The sequence below is a fragment of the Ranitomeya imitator genome, chromosome 6, assembly GCF_032444005.1.
Source record: "Ranitomeya imitator isolate aRanImi1 chromosome 6, aRanImi1.pri, whole genome shotgun sequence".
Classification (NCBI taxonomy): domain Eukaryota; kingdom Metazoa; phylum Chordata; class Amphibia; order Anura; family Dendrobatidae; genus Ranitomeya; species Ranitomeya imitator.
Window position 1 is genome coordinate 41,665,982 of NC_091287.1, and position 8,713 is coordinate 41,674,694.

Sequence of the window (8,713 nt, forward strand, 5' to 3'; positions counted from 1 at the left end):
ACTTATTAAGGAACAATGCGCCTGATTATGGTCTATGTGCACACTTATTATAAGACATAGTGCACTATTATCCATTATTATAAGACAGTGCACTATTATACATTATTATAAGACAGTGCACTATTATACATTATTATAAGACAGAGTGCACTATTATACATTATTATAAGACACTGCACTATTATACATTATTATAAGACACAGTACACTATTATACATTATTATAAGACACAGTGCACTATTACACATTATTATAAGACACTGCACTATTGTACATTATTATAATACGCTGCACTATTATACATTATTATAAGACACAGTGCACTATTATACATTATTATAAGACACAGTGCACTACTATACATTATTATAAGGCACAGGCACTATTATACATTATTATAACACACAGTGCTGTATTTTACATTATTATAAGACACAGCGCACTATTATACATTATTGTAATGCACCATTGCACTATTATACATTATTATAAGACACAATACAGTATTATACATTAATATAAGACACACTGCACTATTATACATTATTATAAGACACACTGCACTAGTATACATTATTATTAGACACTGCACTATTACACATTATTATAAGACACACTACACTAGTGTACATTATTATAAGACACAGGGCACTATTATACATTATTATAAGACACTGCACTATTATACATTATTATAAGACACACTGCACTATTATACATTATTATAAGACACAGGGCACTATTATACATTATTATAAGACACACTGCACTATTATACATTATTATAAGACAAAATGCACTATTATACATTATTATAAGACACAGGGCACTATTATACATTATTATAAGACACTGCACTATTATACATTATTATAAGACACACTGCACTATTATACATTATTATAGGACACGCTGCACTATTATACATTATTATAAGACACAGGGCACTATTATACATTATTATAAGACACAGTACACTATTATACATTATTATAGGACACTCTGCACTATTATACATTATTATAAGACACAGTACACTATTATACATTATTATAGGACACTCTGCACTATTATACATTATTATAAGACACAGGGCACTATTATACATTATTATAAGACACAATGCACTATTATACATTATTATAAGACACAATGCACTATCATACATTATTGTAAGACACACTGCACTATTATACATTATTATAAGATACAATGCACTAGTATACATTATTATGCACCACTGTACGCTTTTGTATATAGGGATAGGTAATTGTGCACTATTATATGACCGTGTGCACTGCTGTTAGACAATGCACACTACAATACCGCCATCCTTTATCGCATACATCCTTTTTGGACGCCTCATTATACCTCTGAGCCATTAGACATTATCATTATACAGCACTCCGCACTATTATAGGAGGTTTTGCAATTGTATTTATTATTAGAGCAAACTCTGCACAATACTGATCTGCAGCGCACTCTGCACCAGTATACGGGATCACAAGACGCAATGCACTAGTGCGCGATTACACCACACTCCGCACTATGCGTTATTACAGGACACAGGACCATGGTGGGTTATTCACTACACCGCGCTCTGCCAGGAGGACGCCGGCCCGGCCTGATTCTCCTCTTTCAGGGCAGGTCGGGTGTGGGGGGCGGCTCGGGTGTGGGGGGAGGCTCGGGTGTCCTGTACTGATCATCACAACAATGTGCCCAATAGCGAAACTGAAACACGCTGTCGGCATGTGCTGCGCCCCGGTATATGGAGGCGCCAGACCCGGGAGCCGCACTGACAGGAGCTGCCACACATCTGTCCTGCACCCGCCCGGGTGTATAATCCTCCTGATATTATTATATTGGCCCCTAATAACCCAAATATTTACAGGATCGGGCCACAGTCTATACCGCTGTGCACACACACTTCATGGTATAGAGCAGCACCTAAAATACAGATGTAGCAGAGCGGAGTAGGCGGCTGCTCCCTGCCTGCGAGATCGCTCCGGAGTCACCGACAACCCTCGGAGAAACGACGTGAGATCGGCGGCGGAAAACTGTCACCGTGGGAAATCTCCTGCTATATGCTGTATACTGGCCACATAGAGCACCGTCTGTCTAGCCATCTATCTATCTATCTATCTATTATCTATCATCTATTATCTATCTATCTATTATCTATCATCTATTATCTATCTATCTATCATCAATCTATCTATCTATTATCTATCTATCTATTATCTATTATCTATCATCTATCTATTATCCATCTATTATCTATCTATCTATCTATCTATTATCTATCATCTATCTATTATCCATCTATTATCTATCTATCTATTATCTATCTATTATCTATCTGTCTATTATCTATCTATCTATTATCTATCATCTATCTATTATCCATCTATTATCTATCATCTATCTATCTATCTATTATCTATCATCTATCTATTATCTATCATCTATCTATTATCTATCATCTATCTATCTATCTATCTATCTATTATCTATCTATCTATTATCTATCATCTATCTATTATCTATCATCTATTATCTATCTATCATCTATCTATCAAGCTATCATACTATAGCCCAAATAAAACAACTTTATACCAGTACTCTATAGACAGGCACATACATCTGGGAGCCAAGTGTCTTCTATGTATTGTGTACAGTGATCACACCACCGTATCTCATATATAACATGCTGACTGATATATGCACACTGTACAGTATATAGTTTCTAGTATATTTATCTATCTGTGTATACATATATTATACACTACATAATTATACATTAGCTACACAGTATAAACCATAGCCTGCATTCTACACATAACATAGTGTACACTTTATACATAATCTACACCAAATACATCCTACACACCCTAAACTGTATGCCACCTACCACTGCATGCCACTATATCTATGCTACACTATATACTGAAACAGTGCACAGGATACATCACCTGTTTCTTCCTTTCCTCACACATTTACTACACTCTCTATATTACTTTTTATATTTACTATATATATTGTTCATTATATGCTATATATTACACACTATATATTATAGACTACATGGGATACACTATATACCCCGATCTATACAGTATATAGTCATGTAATATACATTTCCTATGGCTTAATAGACATGTTGCTGTATGTATATTGTACTCTATGCTATATTATGTACTGTGCTGTATATTACACGCTCTTTACTATGCTCTACATAGGATGTATTATATATTGCAATCTATGCAGGATATGGTTATATCACACACATTTCTTTTGCTGTTACTTTGTGTGTTACATTACTGTGCATTATATACTCTATTACCTGCTTTGTTATATACTATACACTATTTATTTTACCCCATATTACTACTATATTTCACATACTCCATGTTACATCCTATACACTTAGGATAACACCCCTGTGCTCAGCACAAAAACAACTATTTGCACCCAGAGATGTTGAAGCTACTTGCTACAATGTAACGTGTGCCTTTACGTGATCCATCTGACATTTATCCCAGGTTCTGGTTCCTTTGTAGTTATCTGTATTTATAGTCCTTTTCCTAATTCTGAGGATGGTCTATGAAGCAGCATTATTATTGAACCATGGTCCTTAGACATAGTTGGCAGAACAATGGTGGTATAGAGTTAATAGGGGCCAGGCTGTATACACTGCCCTCTGCATCTGGACGGGTATCTGCAGGGATCGCATTTACACTGAGGTCTGGCTGCAGTTCTGTGCATTAATAATGGATCACCTATAGGTAGAAAGCAATCAGCAGTGTATGGGGGAGTGGTGGGCACTGACTGCAGGCTGGGCAGGACAGGCTGCTATTCCTCCATAGGGGAAAAGCAGTCATTAGAAAACAGGGGCAATAATAATAATGAGGAGGATGATGGCGATGAAGGCTGCGGGCAGCTTGATTTGTGGAAGCCCTAGTGAAGAATGTTGTTTGGCCAATCTCTAATGATTAGCCTTGGGGTTATGGAGGATCACATGGAGATGGCCTGGTCCCACACTCCTCAGGAATGTGCGGCTCCATCCTCACTCCCCTCTTATAGCGCGCATTATTCAGACCCTTTAGTTTGCATCAAGCTTTTGTTCCAAGAGCTGCCCATCATTTTAGGGGGAAGGGGTGATCTGTGACAGACAGATCAGTGCAGGCCATCAGCACACTTCTCCTCTATCTGGGGGGCTTCTTTTTTGCTTTTTTTTTTTTTCAGGCACATTGGGGGTCGATCCCAATAGGGAAAAAAAAAGGCCGATAGGGGCCCCTGTTCCTGCAAACATGAAAGGCTGGGACTTCAAGATGGATTTGCATCTACACAGGGGGATTTCGATCAATAGGTAGCAACATTTATGGAGGAGATTATTAATGTGGAGACTGGACAACAGCATCAGCAGGACAATTAAGGATGAATGTTATCATTGGGGATGAAAGTTGAGCAGCAAGTTGCTTTGTTGTTCTATGTGCCAAATCCGATCTCCAGATGGAAATCCTTTTCTAGTGACCATGTACAGTTGTCAACCTGATTAAAAGTGCAGGATATATACATATAATATAGTGCAAGGCATATGTAAAGCACACAGCTCAGAATATGGAATCCATTCATCTTTGCCACATGCAGAATGATCTATCTATCTATCTATCTATCTATCTATCTATCTATCTATCTATCTATCATCTATCTATCATCTATCTATCTAACTATCTATCTATCTATTATCTATCTATATCTATCATCTATCTATTATCTATCTATCATCTATCTATTATCTATCTATCATCTATCTATTATCTATCTATATCTATAATCTATCTATTATCTATCTATCATCTATCTATTATTATTATTATTATTATTATTATTATTATTTATTTATATAGCACCATTGATTCCATGGTGCTGTACATGAGAAGGGGTTACATACAAGTTACAAATATCACATACAGTAAACAAACTAACAATGACAGACTGATACAGAGGGGCGAGGACCCTTATCTATTTATATCTATCATCTATCTATTATCTATCTATATCTATCATCTATCTATTATCTATCTATCTATCTATCTATCTATCTATCTATCTATCTATCTATCTATCTATCTATCATCTATCTATTATCTATCTATATCTATAATTTATCTATCTATCTATATATCTATCTTTCTGTCTATCTATTATCTATAATCTATCTATCTAGCTATCTATTATCTACTATCTATTTATTTATCTATCTATTATCTATCTCTTCGGCTATCTTTATTTATTACCTTTTTTTCTAGTTATCTTTCTATTTACTTGTTATCTGTGCCCTTTCTTCTTCCTATTTATCTCCATTTATAAATACATCAATACCCAGCGATGCATATCTTTGTCAATATCTTTCTATCTATCTACACATTACCAGTTATGCATTTCTTTATGTCTCCATTAATAAAACCATCAATACCTATCTATTCATATTTATCTATGCTGATATCTATCTATCTATCTATCTATCTATCTATCTATCTATCTATCTATCTATCTATCTATCTATCTATCTATCATAACACAATCTATTCATGTTTATTCACTCTATCTATTCAATCTATTTATCTATCTTTGACTACTTAAATTGTCTCTGCAATATTTATTTATTCACTTACCCATCACAAGTTATCTATGTGTTTCTTTCTAGCTCTATTTATCCATCCAAATCTATCTATCTATCTATCTATCTATCTATCTATCTATCTATCTATCTATCTATCTTCTTCCATCGTAGTCTCTTTGTGGATGCAAATCCTTGCTCAGAATCCTGTCTGGATACTATAGAGTAACATGAGGACCGGCTACTTGAGTCTCTGCCCACCCTGCAGCCCCCTGAATGTCAGCTCCAAATCAAGAAATGCAAAAAAAACATTCTATGAACTATTGAATGGCACAAGGAACATGCTGGAGAGAAGCCCCATCAAGCCCTTACCCATGGATCTATAGCACTGGGTTACATTTGCTTGTCAAAATATGGTATCCAAATGCAATATTGAAATGTTTCCCTGGACCATAACTATGCAAATGCCACACAGTGAGCTGAAATACCCTCCTGTATGAATATATGACTGTATGGATCCTGCATGCAGCAGACAGATGCTGTATTCATAAATATTGTGACCAGCCTCCTATTGTATTTGATTATTAGTTGTTTCCATCCATCTCGGCATTTATGGGAAATCTTGTCTCTTCTATTTTTTTTTTTTTTTTTGTGCTACAATTAATTAAAAATAAATTATTTTAAAAGGCCCTACAGATCACTGTGGCAGTGTGTGCAATGCAAGATGTGGACACATTGTGCAGATCATGTTGTCTAATGACCCCTGCTCACAAAGCACTGACCTCTTACCCTTTATCTGCCCCCCAACCACCCCCCTGACCTATATAGAATTCGGTGGAGCCTTAAAAAAAAATCTGTAAATCCTTGAGTGTAAAGAGGATTCGGGAAGTTCTCCTGATTTGCTTTGTATGTATGGAGAACTCAAATTGCACCTTTCCAGAAGGCTGTTGGAATCGATAGGATTTGATGGAGTCTGTTGAAAACCATCTCACCAGTAAGATTATTTTGGTTATCAGTGTGGTGCAACCCCCCAGTGATGACCTGGACAGTATATAGCCCCCATCACCTAAAGCCATGGGGGAGACTCACTGCAGTGACCACAAGCGGTGAAGCAGCAGCAGAGGGGGAGGGGAGAGGAGGAAGAAGAGGAGAAGAAGCTAATCTACAGCTACAGGCACATTCCCTTATCTGTAATGCTATCAGCCGGTCTAAAGGACGCCATCATTATGTGGCCGAGAACACAAGGCCTTCTTTTGTGGACTTAAGTACAAAAATGATATTTGCGAAAGAATAATCTTTTAATTCTCATTAAATGATCTCAGGAAAATAGATGTTTTCTATTGGAGGGCCTTGTGGCTTGTAAATTCTGAACAAATGGGAAATGTCACGGTTGATGCGTCTTTATAGAGACAAAACCTATAAATATTAGTGCTAATGTATTATATTGTTATTGCCCTGCTGTATTATATCATTGTGCGGTGTAAGCAGTGCTCTCGGCCCCAGTCACCTGCATGTCCCACTATAGAAGGACTCCAACTTCCCAAACACAAGGCAGGACTGTGAGTGAGGACTGTCAGTGAGGACTGTGAGTGAGGACTGTCAGTGAGGACTGTCAGTGAGGACTGTGAGTGAGGACTGTCAGTGAGGACTGTCAGTGAGGACTGTCAGTGAGGACTGTGAGTGAGGACTGTGAGTGAGGACTGTGAGTGAGGACTGTCAGTGAGGACTGTGAGTGAGGACTGTGAGTGAGGACTGCCAGTGAGGACTGTCAGTGAGGACTGTCAGTGAGGACTGTGAGTGAGGACTGTCAGTGAGGACTGTCAGTGAGGACTGTGAGTGAGGACTGTGAGTGAGGACTGTCAGTGAGGACTGTCAGTGAGGACTGTGAGTGAGGACTGTCAGTGAGGACTGTGAGTCAGGACTGTGAGTGAGGACTGTCAGTGAGGACTGTGAGTGAGGACTGTGAGTGAGGACTGTCAGTGAGGACTGTCAGTGAGGACTGTCAGTGGAGGGAATGGCCAAGGTGTGAAATATTGCCAAATTAATGGAGGCAAATGGTATGTGCTACAGGCAGCGTTCATTGTATCTGCAGAGCTAAATGGGGGCTGGGAAGGCGATTACTCTCCGCATGGCTAATAAATATTGGCCCAATGCAGTCCCTGGACAAGATCAGATACAATTCACACAACAGATTATATTCTTAATTAATTATGTAAATCACATGTAGCAACATGAATAATTTTGAATGTCTGCAATAATAAAGTCTGATAAAGATTGGGCAACTTCGTGTAAGTATCTATCTATTATCTATCTATCTCTCTCATATCTATCTATCTATCTATCTTTCTAATATCTATCTATCTATCTATCTATCTATCTATCTATCTATCTATCTATCTATCTATCATCTAATATCTATCTATCTATCTATCTATCTCTCTATTATCTAATATCTATCTATCTATCTATCTATTATCTAATATCTATCTATCTAATCTATCGTTATTTGTCAAGGGATTAATTAATATTTTAAATTATCCACATTATCTATCTATCTATCTATCTATCTATCTATCTATCTATCTATCTATCTATCTATCTATCTATCTATCTACCATCTATCTTTTTAACATCTATTTTTTTTATATTTTGCATTCATTATTATCTCTCTCATAGCAATCCAGTTTATGTTTGTTATATCCATCTGTGTATCTACACTCATATTTTATACAATATATAAGGAGAAAAAAATAATTAGTAATTTTTTTTTTCCCGAAAATCAGTCTCATCAATATTAAGCAATGCACTGACACAATTTGTAGACTCATAGTTTGGAGTACTGGGATGCATTTTGTGTTTTATTATTTTGTACTAATATATATATATATATATATATATATATTTTAAGCGTAGTAGAGCGCTTGTATATTTCCTTCTTTTCACTTCTGCACATACACAATGCCTTGGAACAGTGCACAGAAAGAGTTGATTTCACAAGTTAGAGGGAAAGGAGCAGGCCCCTTCTTTTGAAAGTTCAGCGCCTCTCTGCTCTCCCTCTGGGTGGAATTGGAGGTCCTAAACGTGAGAGA

General features: G+C 36.7%; 1 protein-coding gene across 1 annotated transcript in view; it reads left to right on the forward strand.

The window, feature by feature from the left end:
• MLLT10 (MLLT10 histone lysine methyltransferase DOT1L cofactor) overlaps window positions 1-8,713 on the forward strand; it is a 247,985-nt gene that overhangs the window by 2,703 nt on the left and 236,569 nt on the right. The gene's annotated exons all lie outside the window — the stretch shown is intronic.